Source organism: Sorghum bicolor, chromosome 1 (assembly GCF_000003195.3).
Source record: "Sorghum bicolor cultivar BTx623 chromosome 1, Sorghum_bicolor_NCBIv3, whole genome shotgun sequence".
NCBI lineage: Eukaryota > Viridiplantae > Streptophyta > Magnoliopsida > Poales > Poaceae > Sorghum > Sorghum bicolor.
In genome coordinates, this window is record NC_012870.2 from 21414195 (window position 1) to 21434486 (window position 20292).

General features: G+C 43.1%; 1 pseudogene; it reads right to left on the reverse strand.

Annotated features, from left to right (window-relative positions):
* Window positions 365–2982, reverse strand: LOC8070991 (annotated as a pseudogene).

Sequence of the window (20292 nt, forward strand, 5' to 3'; positions counted from 1 at the left end):
CAGCCCAATGCCTATCGTCCGCCAGCGTCGCCAGATGCCGCAACCTCACCCTCCCGCTCGACCACCTCCGACGTCCGCCGAGAAATTAGGACGCGGACGACACGGACGCGCGACGCCTGAGACAATTGGCGGCGACGTGCGAACGAGTTGCACGCGACGGGCGCCCGCGCGACGCGCAAGAAAAGTTACCGCAAATATGAAAGATTCCCGAACAAAAATAGCTGGGTCCACTATTTTGGAAAATGTCAAGTCAAAAATGACAAACACTTGGAGATGGACTTATTTTTCCTTTGGCAAAAGGTTTAGGGACTTGGCAAATTTCAACAAATGACAAATTTCAATTGCATAACTGTTGGAGATGCTCTTAATCGCTTGCATTTGCCAAACCAACCATCTTGGGCATGTTCCGGTCCTCCTTAAATCTCTCAAGGACCGTCCCCTTGACAAGCTCTGGTTTTTCATCTCGTGCATTCATTTGTATTCCCCAACATTCAGTAACTTCTTGGCTGAATCTGTTTGTCTTGGAAAGGGAGGGCTTTGTAAACAACAATTCTACAAGTAAATGAGTGCCCTTGATCGATATTTGCAGATAAAAAGAGTCCGAAATGGTGTGGCTCCCCTCCAAAACTAATATCATTAGGTATCTTCTCAGACCTGAAGTTTATAGCGTACTGCCAGGATAAGCTAATGATGTAAGCTACTCCTTCCAAATTGTAAGACATTTTGGCTTTTCTAGATACATTGTTTTTACTATGCATCTAGATATAATGTATATCTAAGTGCATAACAATAGCCATAAATCTAAAAGCCAAAAAGTCTTATAGTTTGGAACCGAAGAAGTACCGTTTATAATTCTGGAGATGCTGAGTCAAAATACAAACGTGAAGAAAAGTAAAACAGAGCAGATGCTTGAACTGAGCAAGGCATACCCATTGCAAATTTTTGTTTGCTCATGTTGGCCGGAAAATGGATGCTTGAGGATATAACTTGAAGAGGAATGTCTTCATGTCACCATAAAAAAAATTGAAATAAAATGTCACCATAAAAATCGTTGTGCCTTTCCCAAGGCTAGGATGCAAATCCACCATAAACTGATCCTTCTGTACCTTCAACAATCAGAACAGTCTTACATCTCCATTCCTATAAACACAAGATACATATCCAAGAATTGCATATATAGTTCCAAAAGTTATTAATATAGAAAGCATAGGCTGTGAGAGGGCAAGTATAAGGACTCTGATGAATCATGATAATAGGTTGTTAAACCGACAAGCTTGTGCACATTATTAGCAATGAGAACTGGCACTGGCAGTCAAAGAAAATAACTGAAATCATGCAATGAGGGTGGAATTTTAATTTCAGTATGCCATTTCCATATATAATAACACACCTTTATAATTATGGACAAGTTGAAGTTCCACTTCAGAAGATACGATTTACAAAATTGATAAGTACTCACGTTACTTTGCCTAAGAAAGTGTTGAACCTTTGTCCATGAAGAGAACTACGATATAGAAGCTTCCATTCTTGCACCTCATGTTGGGAAAAAGCAGCCTTCGATATGGCAGGCATACACTTTATTCAGAAGTACCAATTAGTGGATATGTTTTGAGAATTTTTAGGATAATGAAGCACTGGTACTTTAAACCCTGATCTGCCTGCAAACAAACTAAAATCTGAAAAAGCATGACATAATACATCAGAAACATTATGTACAGCATATGGTCATCCCCATTAGGGACTTATCATGTTGCAATGTTTCAAAAAGATTCATAGGAGAACATGTATAACAATTCACTTTTAAATTCGTCCTATATTTCAAGAAAGGAATAGGCAAGCAGTCGATCTGAAATTGTTCATCATGTGCTGACAGTTATACTTGTGTTTTTTCATATCTCAACATCAAAGATGAATACAGAATTGAATTTCTGCAGGTTTATTCAACTTTGCAGATACTGCATATACATAGAGCCATTTTATATTGTACTTTAATGATGAAAATGCTGAATTTAGGAGTACCGGCAGAATGACAAGAATAAGGCATACCTGAATCAGGTGGCATCAACAAATTCCCAAGGAATTTCCTCATTGATGGCAAGAGGATCACCAGTTCATGAAGTCTGATATTGATATAACTTCTCTGATACCCCTTCAACATCCTTGGAAAATACTGCAGAATTGAGGAGTGCTTCAAATGTTCTGTTGTTGTAACCTTCCCCAACTTCTTTGTTTTCTGTAAATATAGTTTCGTCCGATTTTTACAACACCTTTCATTTGAGTGCGCAACTGTCACTCATAAAATTCTGGTGCAGAAATGAAAAGTTCAACCCCGAGTCCCCGACGTGAAATGATGTTACGGAAGTCAATAATACTATTGTGATGTACTAAGTAAAACAGAAGGGCAGAAAGAAGATGATGTAACTTTTGATTAACAATTGCCTGCTATACTTTGCATCACTTATTAATGCAATTGTAACAGTTTAAAAAAATACTTGTGCTGAACCAAGCAAAAACTAACGTCCGCTTGCGCCGAACCCAGCTCTATGGCAGAGCACGTGCCTCTTCATCTATCTGTTGGCGGTGAGCACGGACCTCAACGACGACGAGACGCTGAGGACGCGCGTTGCGCGTTGGCATGAGCTTCACTACAACAGCTACTCTGGCTAGGGTTCGTTCGCAGCCAAGAAGACAAGAATCACGGACCTCGGCTTTTGGGGAAACAATAACCATCCACATCTTGGGGAGATTCGGCCGGATAAGGCTGAGCTGATTGCAATACAACCTCTGTGACTAGTTGCCCGCCCAAAATCCAAGATTTACAAGCTCTTTTTTTTTACAAGAAGAATCCTCAGCGAATCTTGTTTGCAAAGGCTGGATTTGTCCCCGCGCCGCTACTGCAGCTGCACAAGAACTGAAGGCTGCAGCTCCCGTGCCCAGCACGCACACCGATGGTGTTCCACGGAACGCCTCACCGGGAATCATCGGGTCCGAACGTTCGGACCCGATCGCTCTACCGATGACGCACGGGAATAGCTGATAGTGCAGATGACGCGCGGGAATAGCTGGTAGTGCCGATGACTGGTAGGCGGGAATAGCTAGGCACGGGTAAAGATTGCCAAACGGGCCGCATAAAACGGGCTGGCCCGAGTCCGGTGCGAAAAAACCCGGCCCTAACACGGCCCTAGCCCGGCCCGATGCCGTGCCCGTGCCTCGGCCGTGCAGTCGGCCCGTAGTGCCAGCCCGGGCACGGCCCGCTCCAACGGGCGGCACGGCTTAGCCGTTGGATGAGAGAGGAGGGAGCAGGGCCGTTGGATTTAGGGCGAGGCGGGGGCGCAGGGCTGGCCATATATAAGCCGGCCGCTGCGGCCGCTCCCTCCGCAAACCCTAGCTCCTCTCAGTCTTCTCTCTCGCGCCCTCGCCCGTTCGCATCTCGCTGGTCGCTCCTTGCCCGCAGCGGCGCAGGCCGCTTGCAGCTCGCTCATCGCCCTCTTGCTCTCTCGCTCGTCGCCGTCCCCTGCTTCGTCGTATCCATGGCGAACTCCGGCGAGTAAGAGGTCACATCTGGTGGGTTTCATCCTCAATCTCTACGCTCTCCCCTCCTCTCTGCCCTCAATCTCCCTCTTCTTGATCAGATTTGGTGGTTCCCCCCCTCAATTTGCATCTGTTCTCTTGTTCTTGATCCCTGAAAGTCGATTCCTCCCCGACTGCTCCCTATCTTTTGTCTGTCGTTCTCATCACCGGCTAGCGCACCCTCCAGGGCTCCGGTCTCCGTTGAGGTACCGAGGGTGTGCTCACGGTCCTTCCCGTCATTTCTGGTGCTCCGGCTGCAGAGGTAATCCCTAACCCTAATTCCTAACCCTAACCCTAATCCTAACTACTTGCTTTGTTCCCTTTTTCATTGATGCAGTCGTTGAGGTACCGGAGACGGCAAGGATGGCCCTAGACGACGATGAATGGGAGTTTGATCACTCGCAGTGCGGGATGCCCGGGGATGATGAGGACGACAATGTCCAAGACGACGTTGTTGCGGCCTTTGGGCGGTCTGCTGCTGATCCCCATCCCCGTGATGATGATGGCATCCCGGTGGATGCGGCTGCAGCCGATCCCGAGGGCGACGGTGGCGATAGCGAGGTAGCAAGCTCCAATCGGCCTTCTACCTCTACTGTCTGGGAGGATTTTGACAAGTTGTGCAAGAAGGTTCCAGGTAAGAAGAACACGGTCAGGTATGGTGCTGTCTGCAAACATTGCAAGAAGAAATACTCTGCTTATTCTGCTAATGGTACTGGGCATCTTACTCGACATCTTAAGGTTTATGTTCAGCGTCATGAGAAATGTCGCATGTCTCAAACTCATATTGGTTTTAAACCTGATGGTTCTTGAAAGCCCTAGTTTGGTTTTGGATAATTGATGAAACCCTAGTACTAACCTCTATGCTAAGTATGTGTAGACTTAATGAGGTTGGTACATGCCAAGTGATGGAGCAAGAGATGATCATGGTGATGATGGTGATGACCACAAGATGATCAAGTGCTTAACTTGGAAAAGAAGAAAGAGAAAAACAAAACCCTATGGAGATCAAGGCGTCCGGTGCAGACAGTGCCTGGCCCAGCTTTTCGGCGCTTTTCGAGAAAATGAAGTGCATATTTTCTATTGCGCCGGTGGGAAATTTGGAGAAGTCGCGGGAGTGTTTCTCGCTGAGAAAACACTCACCGGACGCTGGCTTCTGGAGCACCGGACGCTGCGTCTGAGCGTCCGGTGCAGACAGTGCCTGGCCCAGCTAGGGTAAGGCACCGGACGATAGGCACCGGACGCTGGCTTGAGCGTCCGGTGGTTAGCGTCCGGTGTGCGGGCGTTTTGCGACCCTCTCTGCGCATGGGTCCGGTGAGCACCGGACGCTGAGGGTGCGTCCGGTGGCTTGCGTCCGGTGACCCTGCGAGTTTGCGGAACTCTCTGCGCATGAGTCCGGTGCGCACCGGACGCGTCCGGTGCCCCTTTAAGAGCGTCCGGTGACCCCGTATTTCGCCCAGTGAAAGACCCAACCGCTCTATTTGTTTGAGGGGCTATATATACGTGTTTGGCCGGCTTGGGGCTCAGACTCTTAGCATTCTAACATACTTGACATCCTTGTGAGCCTAAGCAAACACCTCCCACTCATCTCCTTCATAGATTATACATCTTTGTGAGATTGGGAGTGATTCCAAGTGCATTTGCTTGAGTGATTGCATCTAGTGGCACTTGGGGATCGTTTTAGCTGCGGTTTTCTTGTTACTCTTGGTGGTTGCCGCCACCTAGACGGCTTGGAGCAGCGGAGGAGGATTGGCACGAGTTGGTGATTGTTCGTGGCCATCTCCCGGTGATTGTGAAGGGTCTTGTACCTTCCCCGGCGGAGAGCCAAAAGGTAACTCTAGTGGATTGCTCGTGTCATTGAGTTACCTCACTTGTGGGTAGGTTCTTGTGGTGTCCTAGTGAGGACGAGGTTCGTGCTACACCTCTTAGCCACCGAACCACCAAGTGTTGGTCGACACAACGGGGACGTAGCGTGCCGGCAAGCACGTGAACCTCGGGAGAAAAATTCTTTGTCTTCATTGTGTTTATTCATTGGATTTCTCCCGGTGATTGGACTTCATATTATTGATTGGTTCATCCCCTCTACGCGGCGGTATAAAAATCAAACCATCTCTTTTTACATTCCCGCAAACTAGAGTAGCTTTCTTACTTGTATAGAAACTTTAGGTAGCTCTCTAGTGTAAGTAGTGACATAGCTCTTGTGTGCCTAGAGATTATATCAACTAGAATTATTGGATAGGTGGCTTGCAAACACCCCTTTAGAGCTAGAGCAAAAAGCTTCGCTTTGTTATTTACTAACCTCTTGCTCTAGTGAGTTTGTAGAATTTTTAAATAGGCTATTCACCCCCCCTCTAGCCATATTAGGACCTTTCAAGTGGTATCGGAGCCGTAGTCACCGTTTTGTGAAGGCTTAACAACCTCGGTGCTCAAATTATGGCTCAAATAGTGTTCAACCATGTTGGGGGCAAACCACCATTCTTTGATGGCACAAGTTCCTTTGACTATTGGAAAAGAAAGATGAAAATGTACCTTGGATCAATAAATGATAGAGTGTGGGAAGTGACGGAAAATGATTTTGTGATCCTTGACCCCGCTAATCCCACCGACAATGAGAGAGCAAACAAGCAATGCAATACTATGGCTCTCAACACAATCTATAATGGTATTGATTCAAAGGTGTTTGAACAAGTCAAAGATCTTGAGAAAGCAAGTGAAGTGTGGACAAGATTAGAAGAAACATATGAGGGCACTACAACGGTAAAAAGTGCCAAGTTGTACATGCTCAAGGACAAGCTATCCAACTTCAAGATGAAGGATGATGAGTCAATCCCGGAGATGTTCTATAGGCTCCAAGTCATCATCAATGATCTCAAGGGCCTTGGTGAGAAAGTGAAGGATGAGGACTTCATTCACAAGTTCTTGATGTGCTTGCCCAAGAGGTTCAAGACATTGAGAACAATCATCTTTAGAGGTGGATTGACCGGTGTATCTCCAAATGAGGTACTTGGAGATGTCATGACCGAAGATCAATACAATGACAATGATGATGATGAAGTCATGAAGAAGGATGATGATGACAAGAAGAAGAAGAGTGTAGCATTCAAAGCTAGCTCTTCATCCAAGAGCAAGAACAAGGGCAAGGCCAAGAAAGAAGAATCAAGTGATGAGGAGTGCTCCAATGATGATAGTGATGATGAAGCATTAGCACTCTTTGTCCGCAAGTTTGGCAAGATGATGAAGAAGAAGGGCTACCATACAAGAAAGAGAAGGGACAACTCCAAGACCAAGGAATATGTGAGGCTATGCTACAAGTGTAAGAGCCCCGATCATATTGTGGCGGATTGTCCATACAATAGTGATCATGATGAGCATGAGAAGAAGAACAAGAAGGAGAAGAAAGAAAAGAAAGAGAAGAAGATGGTCTTCAAGAAGAAGAAGAAGGGTGGATCCTATGTTGTGACATGGGACAGTGATGCCTCTTCGGATGATGATTCAAGTGATGATGACAAAGCATCCAAGAAGAAGGCACTTGCTAGCATTGCTATCAACAACAAGCCATCACTTTTCGACACTCCTTCATGCTTCATGGCCAAGGGCCACAAGGTACAATATGATGATAGTGAAAGTGAAAGTGAAAATGAACATGATAGTGATAGTGATGATGAAAATGAATTCACTAATGAACAACTCATGGACATGCTAGAACAAGCCGATTCACTTATTCAATCTAAAAACAAGAAGTGCAAAGAATTGGCCAAGAAGTTAAAAGCTCTTGAGCAATCCTTTGATGAGCTCAATGCTAATCATGAGAAGCTAGTGGAAGCCCATGAGAAGCTTGGCAAGGCTCACACCAAGCTTGAAAAAGCTCACTCCTTGTTATTAGAAGAGAACAAGGAAAAGGTTGTTGTATCATGTGATGTGGGCACAACATGTGACTTAATTAATGAATCAACCAACCTACCTATTATTGTTGCCACTAACTCTTCTTGTAGGTCTTCATCCACCACCACCAACTCTACCTCTACTTCTAGTGCTAGTGTCACTTGTGATACCTCACTAAAGGTTGAGAATGAGACTCTCAAGAGAGAGGTGGATGAGCTCACTCACGCCCTAGGCAAAGCCTATGGTGGTGAGGCCCGCTTGCTAAAGTGCTTGGGTAGCCAAAGGTTTTCTCTCAATAAAGAGGGATTAGGCTATACCCCCAAGCAGGGCAAGAAAGCCTTTGCAACTCACAAGCCTAGCTTTGTGAAGAGCAATGGTCGGTATTGCAACAAATGCAAGCAAGTTGGGCACCTAGAGCTTAATTGCAATAAAATGAACAAGAACAAGAAAATTGCTAATGTACCTTACATTCCTTTTGATTCTTGTTATGTGCTTACCAAGGGTGAGAAGGGTGTGCATGCTAAGTTTGTTGGTACACCAATTGTGGGTCCAAAGAAGAAGGCCATTTGGGTACCAAAGAGCTTAGTCACTAACCTCCAAGGACCCAAACAAGTATGGGTACCTAAGAAACATTGATTTGTTTTGTAGGTAAACTATAAAGCCGGAGGAAGGCATTGGGTGCTTGATAGTGGGTGCACACAACACATGACCGGTGATTCAAGAATGTTCAATTCAATCAATCCAAATGATGACAATGGTGTTGATAGTATCACATTTGGTGACAATGGCAAAGGCAAGGTCAAAGGGCTTGGTAAAATTGCTATATCCAATGACTTGAGCATTTCCAATGTGCTACTAGTAGAGAGCTTGAACTTCAACTTGCTATCCGTAGCTCAACTTTGTGATCTTGGTTTCAAATGCATATTTGGAGTTGATGATGTAGAGATCATAAGTGTAGATGGCTCAAACTTGATATTCAAAGGCTTTAGATACGAGAATCTATACTTGGTTGATTTCAATGCTAGAGAAGCTAAATTGTCAACATGCTTGCTCACTAAATCTAGCATGGGTTGGTTATGGCATAGAAGGCTTGGTCATGTTGGAATGAAACAATTAAACAAGTTAGTCAAGCATGATCTTGTTAGAGGCTTGAAAGATGTCACTTTTGAGAAAGATAAGCTTTGTAGTGCATGTCAAGCCGGAAAACAAGTTGGCAACACTCATCCAAAGAAGAGCATCATGAGTACATGCAAGGCATTTGAGTTGTTGCACATGGATTTATTTGGACCAACCACGTACACAAGCATTGGTGGAAATAAATATGGATTTGTGATAGTGGATGATTTCACAAGATACACATGGGTGTTCTTTCTTAGTGACAAAAGTGATGCTTTTGCAACCTTCAAATCATTTGTCAAGAGAATACATAATGAGTTTGAAACAACTATCAAGAAAGTGAGAAGTGACAATGGAAGTGAATTCAAGAATACAAGAGTAGATGAGCTTTGTGATGAATTTGGCATTAGGCATCAATTCTCGGCCAAGTATACTCCACAATCAAATGGTCTTGTTGAGAGAAAGAATAGAACCTTGATTGACATGGCAAGATCAATGTTGAGTGAGTACAATGTGAGTCATTCTTTTTGGGCCGAAGCAATCAACACGGCTTGCTACTATAGCAACCGACTCTATTGTCACCCAATGATGGAGAAGACACCATATGAGCTCTTGAATGGTAGAAAGCCCAACATTGCATATTTTCGTGTTTTTGGTTGCAAATGCTACATATTGAAGAATCAACACCTGCGGCACAAACCCATTTTTGACCAATTGGTCCGTATATCATAGGCGACCGAACGGCCGCCCCCCGTCTTACTAGACCAACCTGCTATAATTATTCCATAAACACCTAGCGAAGATATGGCAAACAAATAAAGTAGCCCTATGTTCGGATCTGACAATACCATACCATAATCAAAAGGTGGTAGTTTCCCATCATAAGGCTTTCCATCTATAGATTGATTGAGCCATTACCCACCAAGGATCCCATTCGTTCAGAACTCAGTTGACTGCTTCTATAGATAAGGCGGAACGTCCTTAGTTCAGCATTGTGAGCCACTTATTTCTCCGAAATCTGAGATCAGAGTGATTTTCCTCCTTTTTCCCAAATAGTCGACGGTCTTACACCATTGGGATACTTCGGATAAACTGGTGGTTAGGAACCAGGTAGGAAAAGCAATCCCTAGCCCCGCAGGGCCAGGTCGGATACGCGGATCAGTGTGTAGAAACAACCCTCAGATAGAAAGCAGGTTAGGAAGATATCACGGCTAAACGTTCAGCTTCAAATTTTAGAGATGACCCAGTAGCCAATGATTTCAGGTTTTCTGATCTCACTCATTCTAAGAAACGTCAGTGCTTAACCTTTCAGTACATGATAGTTTGATAGTTAAGAGTTTCCATTTTCTGGCTTATGCTCTTTCATTTTTCCCTTTACCATAATTCCCTTATTCTGGCTAGGGTATGTCAGAAGGTTGTTAGGCTTGAAACTGCTTTTCTTTCTTTTCTTTTGATAAGAAATTCTCCATGTCTTTGGATAAAATGCATCAAGCTTACTGCCTTCATTGCCATGACAAGGTCTTTGATGTCTTCCCTCAACTCAAGCAGGCAGATATCCAAATGACATGTCTTATTTTACAATAACCCATGTTTGTAGCAATGAAATACCACAACCTACCCGATATGATATATTAGAATTAGAATTCTCTATGATATGCCTTCCCTATAAAGGACCCGAAATACCTTGCTTACGTATCATTGGAAAGTGCATTAATATAAATACCGCAGTAAGCAGAGGTAGTACAAAGGTATCCTATCAAGGTTAAGGAGTCAACTGAGCATCTCAGCGGCGGGATTGAATACCCGGATCGAATCAGAATTCATGCCGCCCGCCTTGAACAAATAGAATAGGAGGCGTGGGCCACAGGTCGCACATAAGCCATCGGGTCGCACGACAGAAGAACACCCAACATAAAGATGCACACTCCTCCATGTGAAATAGAAAGATTCATCTTCACTTTTTTGTAGTAGTCGTGACCAACAGCCATCAACAGTCGGCTCGTTGGTGGAACCAGTGAACCACGCGAGCTGGTTAGATGCGTGGGGCAGAGGGCTCGTAGTACCCCCCTTTTCTTGATCCAGCCTTTTCTTCGCTTCGGTAGTTAATCACCTAAAATCCAAGGGGGTCTGGCCTGCGCGCCATACCTATACCCATACAGTGCCAGGCAGGCGGTGGACTCATTTTTGGGTTAGGGAAGGGAAGAAGGGGCCTAAGCACGGCAGATGCCGTACAAGATTGAGTGCCAGCACGTAGCTGTGCTTTCAGCAAGAATTTCACCATTGGGAGCCGGTGCCTTTCGAAGCACTTTCACGTGTGAACCGAAGTCGTCTTGCCGAACTCAAGACCCACGGAGACCTACCTATAGTGACGTCAAAGTACCAGTGAGCATGGAGGTTTGGTTAGGCTTGGTTACGAGTCGAGTTGGCGGCGGAGGAAGACTCGGCATGAAGGCCAGCCGCCCGGTGGTGTGGTACGTAGTGGTAATAGTACGCGCCCCGCTCCGAAACAAAGAAAAAGGTGCGTGCCGCACTCACAAGGGTGTTCATGATCCATCTTAGCCTTTTTGATTCCCCTATTGGTAGTACCCACTAGCAGATGTGTGTTTCTATGGCATAAATAGTTCCTGGACTTCCCTTTTCTTTGCACTTACTTCGACTTCGATCTGTCCCTGGGTCTCACCACTTCCTTCCTCAAGGCGTAGTCTAATAGACCAACTAGAGGAGAGGAGTCCTTCATGAATCGCCTTGCCTTGCTTAAAGAGGTTTCTGACGCCCGTGGAACTCTTGTTTTGAGGAAGCAATGAACATTGTCTTTTCCATTCTCAATAAATGAGGAAGGAGGGGTGAGGTCCTCACTTGCGAGTGAGGCAAGGCTTTCTTAATTCTAGCTTTCTTTTTTTGCGTGCTTTTCGCCTGCCTTCCCGACCACGGATAGGCTACGGGGCTTTGCACTTCGGCCCCTGTGAATACCACATCAAGGTGACAGGATTCGAACCTATGGCCCTCTGTACCCAAAACAGATGCGCTGACCAGACTGCGCTACACCTGGTAAAAGTGCTCATCACTACTACTATATATAATATAGTAAATTACAGACAACACTCAATGCTAATGAGTGGATCAAGTCATTTACTAGTCAATGAACTGACTAAACCCTGTCTGTTCTGGGAATTGACCCACTTAACTATACTCTTAGGGCAAGCCGCCCTGTGGTAATTAACTCCGTAAAATCTGTGGTAAATCGTACCTCAAGTCAAAGGGCCTCGTTATAGTTGGAGGCAACACAACACACGCTGAACTCAACTTGCCTATTTTGTGACCAATAAAAGACCAACGAAACGACGAGTGAGAAAGATAAAGAACGCGACGTGGTGACGACTTATTCCTATCCCAGCGAGGAACTACGGCATGTTTCGAGCTAAAAGCTCTGGCACTAGATTGAGTAAATTTGAAAAGAAATGTGATGAAGGCTTCTTACTTGGTTACTCCACTACTAGCAAAGCTTATAGAGTTTGGAATTTGGCTAGTGGTACTCTTGAAGAAGTGCATGATGTTGAGTTTGATGAAACAAATGGCTCTCAAGAGGAAGATGAGAATCTAGATGATGTGAGAGGCACTCAATTGGCCGATGCAATGAAGAATATGGACATTGGTGATTTAAGGCCTAGAGAGGTGATTGATGTTGAAGATGACAAAGATCAAGTGCTTCCTACCTCTAATGTGCAAACTAGTAGCTCTCATGATCAAAATCAAGCTAGTACAAGTGGTACTCAAGTGCAAGATCAACAAGCTAGTACATCATCTCATGATCAACCAAGTTCAAGCAATCAAGAGCAAATACTCCAACCAACAAATATTGCAAGAGATCATCCATTGGATCATATCATAGGTGATATTCAAAGAGGAGTGCAAACTAGATCAAGATTAGCATCATTTTGTGAGCATTTCTCCTTTGTGTCTCACATTGAGCCAAAGAAGATTGAAGAAGCATTGAGAGATGTTGATTGGGTTAATGCCATGCATGAAGAGCTTAATAATTTCAAGAGAAATCAAGTATGGGAATTAGTTGAGAGGCCTAGTGATCATAATGTCATTGGCACTAGATGGGTCTTTCGCAACAAACAAGATCAAGATGGGATAGTTGTAAGGAACAAAGCAAGATTGGTAGCACAAGGCTATACTCAAGTTGAAGGTCTTGACTTTGGTGAAACATATGCCCCGGTTGCAAGATTGGAAGCAATTAGGATCTTGTTGGCCTATGCTTGTGCACATAACATCAAGTTATATCAAATGGATGTGAAAAGTGCATTTCTCAATGGCTATATCAATGAAGAAGTCTATGTTGAGCAACCTCCCGGTTTTGAAGACGACAAGAAACCCAACCATGTTTACAAGCTAAGAAAGGCATTGTATGGTTTGAAGCAAGCACCAAGAGCATGGTATGAGAGATTGAGAGACTTCTTACTCTCTAAAGGTTTAAAGATGGGCAAGGTTGACACCACTCTCTTCACCAAGAAGATTGGCAAGGACTTGTTTGTGTTGCAAATCTATGTTGATGATATCATATTTGGATCAACCAACCAAGAATTTTGTGAGGAGTTTGGCAACATGATGGCTAATGAGTTTGAGATGTCAATGATTGGAGAGCTTAGTTACTTCCTTGGTCTTCAAATCAAGCAATTGAAGAATGGCACATTTGTGAGTCAAGGCAAGTACAAAAAGACATGCTCAAGAAGTTTGGTATGGATGATGCAAAATCAATTAGCACTCCAATGGGAACAAATGGAAGCCTAGATAGTGATACAAGTGGAAATATGGTGGATCAAAAGTTATATCGGTCTATGATTGGAAGCCTACTCTATGTGACCGCATCAAGACCGGATGTCATGTTTAGTGTATGCATGTGTGCAAGATTCCAAGCCTCACCAAGAGAAAGTCATTTGAAAGCAACAAAGAGAATATTGAGGTACCTAAAGCATACACAAAATGTTGGTTTGTGGTATCCGAAAGGTGCAAAGTTTGAACTCGTTGGATATTCCGATTCGGACTATGCGGGATGCAAAGTTGAAAGAAGAAGCACATCGGGCACATGTCAACTATTGGGAAGATCACTTGTCTCATGGTCATCCAAGAAACAAAATAGTGTTGCACTATCAACCGCCGAAGCGGAGTACATTGCGTCCGGTAGTTGTTGTGCACAAATCCTATGGATGAAGGCAACTTTGAAGGATTTTGGAATCAATTTCAAACAAGTGCCATTACTATGTGACAATGAAAGTGTCGTGAAGCTCACCAACAATCCGGTTCAACACTCAATAACAAAGCACATAGATGTCCACCATCATTTCATAAGAGATCACCAACAAAAAGGGGACATTTGCATTGAGAGTATAGGCACCGATGATCAACTTGCTGATATATTCACCAAGCCACTTGATGAGAAGAGGTTTTGCAAGCTAAGGAATGAATTGAACATACTTGACTTTTCAAATATGTGTTGATGCACCCCCATTATATGACATGCCTCTCCTTCAAGCAAAGCAAGGTAAAATTGTTTGACATATCATCCATCTTTGCTAAGGACTTGTTTAGTGCATCTAGTCATTCCTTACATGTCTTAGGCTCATTCATGAAAATCAAATGAACTTGATGCTTGTATGGTACCACTATTGCTTCTATGCTTGACTTAATCTAGTGGTAGCATATGACATGTTTGTGGGCTTGCAATCCTAGTGTTTGATCTAGAATATGAGCTATAAGTGTTTAACTCAACATGGTACAAGATAACCCTTATTTGGAGGTGTGAAGAAGCTTGTCCTTGGATCAAACCGAGTTAAATACCTTAGGCAAGTAATCTAAATTGGACCAATTTGGTAAAATAATCTCACTTCACATGGTTTCACACTAACCTATCTAAAATTTGAGCTCACCTTTTGTGGTCATTGATGACAAAGGGGGAGAAAATTTCCCAAAGTTCCCAAAGATTTAAGATAGGGGAGTAACATGATAAAAGAAGGGGATCAATTAAAATTTTGAAGCACACAAGTAGGGGGAGCAAGCTCATAAACTTGTATGTTGCATTTATATGTGCATCACATATGGTTGCTTGCATTTGCATTAGCTTTAGAAGCTTTCTCTCCACTACCTTGCTTGTGTGGTGTATGCTAGTTGTAGGTTTGATTGATGAAATGAAGAACTAGCATGCATAGGTAGTGTGACTAGACGTTTAGTTATTTCACAAGTGGTACTAGAACCTTGTTTTTAATGTTGATCTCACGGGGTGTTCTAGTTTTGTGAATGTCTAGTCACTCATGGTGCTAAGGATGGTGTATATTGGCAACTCCGATTGGTATCACGCTTCAAAGGTCCATTCTTTACACCTTAGCATCATTTGGTAGAAATTGACTCCTATATTTCCTATTCAAGCATATGTGCAAGCTTTCAAATCCAAACTCTTAGCACATATGTAGGGGGAGCAATTGCTACCAATTTGGGTTTATGAAACTTGTCCATAACCTTTGCACATGGTAAAATGCTTGGGCAAGCAACATGAATCCAAGAAATTTTATTGAAAATCTTTGTAAAAAGGGTTGTCATCAATTACCAAAAAGGGGGAGATTGAAAGCCCTAGTTTGGTTTTGGATAATTGATGAAACCCTAGTACTAACCTCTATGCTAAGTATGTGTAGACTTAATGAGGTTGGTACATGCCAAGTGATGGAGCAAGAGATGATGATGGTGATGACCACAAGATGATCAAGTGCTTAACTTGGAAAAGAAGAAAGAGAAAAACAAAACCCTATGGAGATCAAGGCAAAGGTATTGCTTAGGGTTTTGGTTTTGTGATCAAGACACCATAGAGGGTGTGATCACATTTAGGATAGATAGTCGTACTATAAAGAGGGGAATTCTTTGGCTAAGCGGTTATCAAGTGCCACTAGGTGTCATTGTTCATGTGCATGCATTTAGAACCTAGTAAGCTAACTTAACTCCCTCGAAGAAAATGATTGTGAAAATGCTAACACACGTGCACAAGTTGGTTTACACTTTGTGGTGTTGGCACACTTTGAGAAGGAGGTGGAGTTTGAAAGGTAGAGAGAGGATGGGTTCCTCTCTCCCTCCCGCCGAGCTTGCGAGGCGGGATTCGGCACTTTGAGAAGGGTTTTGTTTTTCTCTTTCTTCTTTTCCAAGTTGAGCACTTGATCATCTTGTGGTCATCACCATCATCACCATGATCATCTCTTGCTCCATCACTTGGCATGTACCAACCTCATTAAGTCTACACATACTTAGCATAGAGGTTAGTACTATGGTTTTATCAATTATCCAAAACCAAACTAGGGCTTTCAGTCCGGTGCGCACCGGACGCGTCCGGTGCCCCTTTAAGAGCGTCCGGTGACCCCGTATTTCGCCCAGTGAAAGAGCCAACGGCTCTATTTGTTTGAGGGGCTATATATACGTGTTTGGCCGGCTTGGGGCTCAGACTCTTAGCATTCTAACATACTTGACATCCTTGTGAGCCTAAGCAAACACCTCCCACTCATCTCCTTCATAGATTATACATCTTTGTGAGATTGGGAGTGATTCCAAGTGCATTTGCTTGAGTGATTGCATCTAGTGGCACTTGGGGATCGTTTTAGCTGCGGTTTTCTTGTTACTCTTGGTGGTTGCCGCCACCTAGACGGCTTGGAGCAGCGGAGGAGGATTGGCACGAGTTGGTGATTGTTCGTGGCCATCTCCCGGTGATTGTGAGGGGTCTTGTACCTTCCCCGGCGGAGAGCCGAAAGGTAACTCTAGTGGATTGCTCGTGTCATTGAGTTACCTCACTTGTGGGTAGGTTCTTGTGGTGTCCTAGTGAGGACGAGGTTCGTGCTACACCTCTTAGCCACCGAACCACCAAGTGTTGGTCGACACAACGGGGACGTAGCGTGCCGGCAAGCACGTGAACCTCGGGAGAAAAATTCTTTGTCTTCATTGTGTTTATTCATTGGATTTCTCCCGGTGATTGGACTTCATATTATTGATTGGTTCATCCCCTCTACGCGGCGGTATAAAAATCAAACCATCTCTTTTTACATTCCCGCAAACTAGAGTAGCTTTCTTACTTGTATAGAAACTTTAGGTAGCTCTCTAGTGTAAGTAGTGACATAGCTCTTGTGTGCCTAGAGATTATATCAACTAGAATTATTGGATAGGTGGCTTGCAAACACCCCTTTAGAGCTAGAGCAAAAAGCTTCGCTTTGTTATTTACTAACCTCTTGCTCTAGTGAGTTTGTAGAATTTTTAAATAGGCTATTCACCCCCCCTCTAGCCATATTAGTACCTTTCAGTTCTGTTAAAAGTTGGACATACAATGCTGATCTTGCTCGTGTCGAACTTGTTCGTATGTTTGTTAGGCTAGATTTGCCCTTGATGGTTGGTGAAACAGATGCTTTTAAGGAGTACATTAAAAAGGCTCATAATTCTGCTTTTAGTCCTGCGTCTAAACAAACCAGTGACAGAGATCTGTTTAAGTACTTTAATCAACAACGTGAGAAGTTGATTGCTTGTTTACAAGATAATGCTGTGTCGTCTGTTGCTGTTACCTCTAACATTTGGTCTAGAAAGGCCAAAGAAGACTACCTGTCTGTTGTGGCTCATTCATTAATGTTGATTGGCAATTAGAGAAGAGAGTGCTTGGTTTAAGGTTGATTGATGTCTCCCATAATGCTGATAATATTGCTGAGCGTGTTAAATCTGTCCTTGCTGAGTATGGTATACTCAATTCGGTTTTCTCTGTGACTTTGGATAATGCATCTGCCAATAAAAATGCAATAGATAAACTAAAACCTATACTAAAAGAGTATTTAGGTGCTGATCTGTTTTTGCATCAAAGATGTGCTTGTCATATCATTAACCTGATTGTTAAGGAAGCACTGATTGATGTAACTCCTCTCATTGATAAAGAACTGCAATCTCTTTTTTGAACTCATCTAATCAAAGAATTGCTGCATACAAGAGTTATTGCATTGCTTCATCTGTTAGACCTAGGAAGTTCTCACTAGACATGGATGTGAGATGGAACTCCACCTACCTTATGCTGAAAACATTGTTACCTCACAGGAGTACTTTTAGTACTTTTATTGAGGCTAATTATCCTAGACCAACTGGTTCTCCTTTCCTATTGACTGATGATCACTGGGAAATGGCTGACAAGATGTTAAAATTTCTTGAACTGTTTTATGAGTCCACTGTTGATTTGTCTGGTGTGTACTACCCTACTTCTCTACTGATGATTCATCATATTGTTAAGATTGCTATTCACCTGCATAAATATCAACATGATGAACACCTAAGAGCTGTTGTCCACTCTATGATTGACAAATATAATAAATACTAGAAGAACATTCCTGATCTTTACTCCATTGCATTCATACTTGATCCTAGAGCTAAGATCAAGGACTTTACCAAAGTGCTGAGAAAGTTAAACTCTCTTTTTAATGTTGACTACACTAACAAGTTGCTCGACACAAGAGCTCTTCTTTTCAAAATGTACAACAGGTATGATGCAATGCATGGCTCTGTTAGGCTTAGAAGGGCTGTTCCTGCATCCCATTTTGGTAAAAAAAAGAACACCTTGGGCTACCATTTATGATGATGATGAGCTTGACATTGGAGCTGGCAGTGCTTCCCTCCCTCCTAATCTTGATCAGTCCAGGAATGTGTCTGCCACTTCTTTGCTACATGTAGCTTGCGCTACTAACTCTAGTGAGCTTGCCACCTACCTGGACTCAGATACAGTGAGCCAATTAGATGATGATTTTGACCTCATGCAATCGTGGCATGAGCACAAGCTTACTTATCATGTGCTTTCTATTCTTGCAAAAGATATATTTATTGTCTCTGTGTCAACCATCTTTTCAGAATCTACCTTTAGCACTACTGGCAGGATCATCGAGGAGCGTCGCCGGCGGCTGAACCCTGAGACTGTTGAGGCACTGACCTGCATCAAGGACTAGGAAAATGCTGAATCAAGACTGCAGCACATGGTGGAGGACAAGGAGCTGGAAGAGGCCTTTGAAGCACTTTATCTTGATGTTGATTAAGTTTTTTATTTTTGTAATGGTTCTGTAATAGCTTAAGAGCTGGGAAAACATTTTGGTGGCTGGATGGATGTAATGAACTTATAAACTATTAGGAGCTGGTTGTACTCTTTTTCTGTTAGGATTTCTCACAAGGATGAGTTTTACCTAACAGGTTTTTAATGAGGCAGCCATTGCACAGCTCCTACTTTAATTAGTTTTAATTCCAAATTTTCCTGTATTCTTTGCTTTTCTGTGCTATTTTCTGTTCTTTCCTGTGGTTTACATGTGTTATAAATTTGTATTGTGAACTTTTGAGTTGAATGAATATATATATGACTTGTGAAGTTTTAGTGCCAGGACCGGCACGGGCACGTTTGGCACGGTCCTGGAATTTTAGGGTCGTGCTAGTGCTTGCTTTTCAGCACGGCGACACGGCACGACACGACACGATTCATCTACTGTGCCTGCCGTGTCGTGCCTAGGCAGGCCGTGCCCAGCGGTGCTAGGGCCGTGTAGTGCCATGCCGACACGTTTGAAAATATTTAGGCACGGGAATCGCCGGAGAAGCAGTAGCCACGTACGGTAAGTTTCCCTTTTTCTTTTTTTTCTTCTTTCTTCTTATTTGTTTTCTTTTCCTTTTTCTTTATTTTTCCTTATTATTTTCTTTTTTTCTTTATTTTTATTATTCTTTTCTTTTTTGTTTTCTTTCTTTCTTCTATTTACCTTTTCTCTTTACCTTTTCTCTATCATTGTTTTATCTTTTTATTTTTCTTTCATTATTTTATTTCATATTTTATACTATTTTTCTCTTTCTTTAGCTTATCTTTTATCTCTTATTCATGTTATTTTTCATTTTTTTATGTTTCTAGCATGCATGTTTCTTTTTTCTCTCGATACAAGTTGGTAGTTGGTGTTTCTTTTTATTCTTATTTTCTTCTTAATTAAATTCTAGTATGTGTTGATATTAGTTACGCACACGAAAGAATCAAAGAGAAATAATCCGCAAGCGCACGGATATCGGTGAGCACTTCACCCGGAAGATAAGTCCAGAGTATCGTATTTATTTTTTACTACTAGGAGAAAAGCTTGCAAAAGACTAACCTTTTATCCTACCTGCTACCCACGGGTTGCAAGACAAAAGCTTGCAAAAGACTAACCTTTTATCCTACATGCTACCCACGGGTTGCAAGACAAGATAGTGAGATATAAACGATATAGAGAGAACTTTTTCTTTAGTCTTATTCTAACCTATGGTAAGTGTGTAGATATCATTCTAAGGGGAGTAACTAGAGAAAAGAGGACACCTCAGAGAGTGCTTAACCCTAGTACCATATACCCTACCTTACCTCCTGACGGGACGTGGATTACTAAGATCCAAGAGGATTGTCAGTTCCCCCATAAGGCTACCACAAATGCGCCCAAGCAGGGAGTATCTACGAGTATTCCTAGCCCAAGCACCACGCTTGCGCTACGAATAATTACTCTATTCTCTACGCGAAGCGAATAAAGTAAACTTGTAAATCAAAGAACAATAAAAACAATAACTTACTAGTATGAGAAGTTGAATTGCCGAACGATTCTAGAACCAAGCCCCTCAGGTTAGGAGACTTGACCCCCGAAGATACGAAGAAGAAGGCACCGACAGGCCGGGCTTCCTCAACTC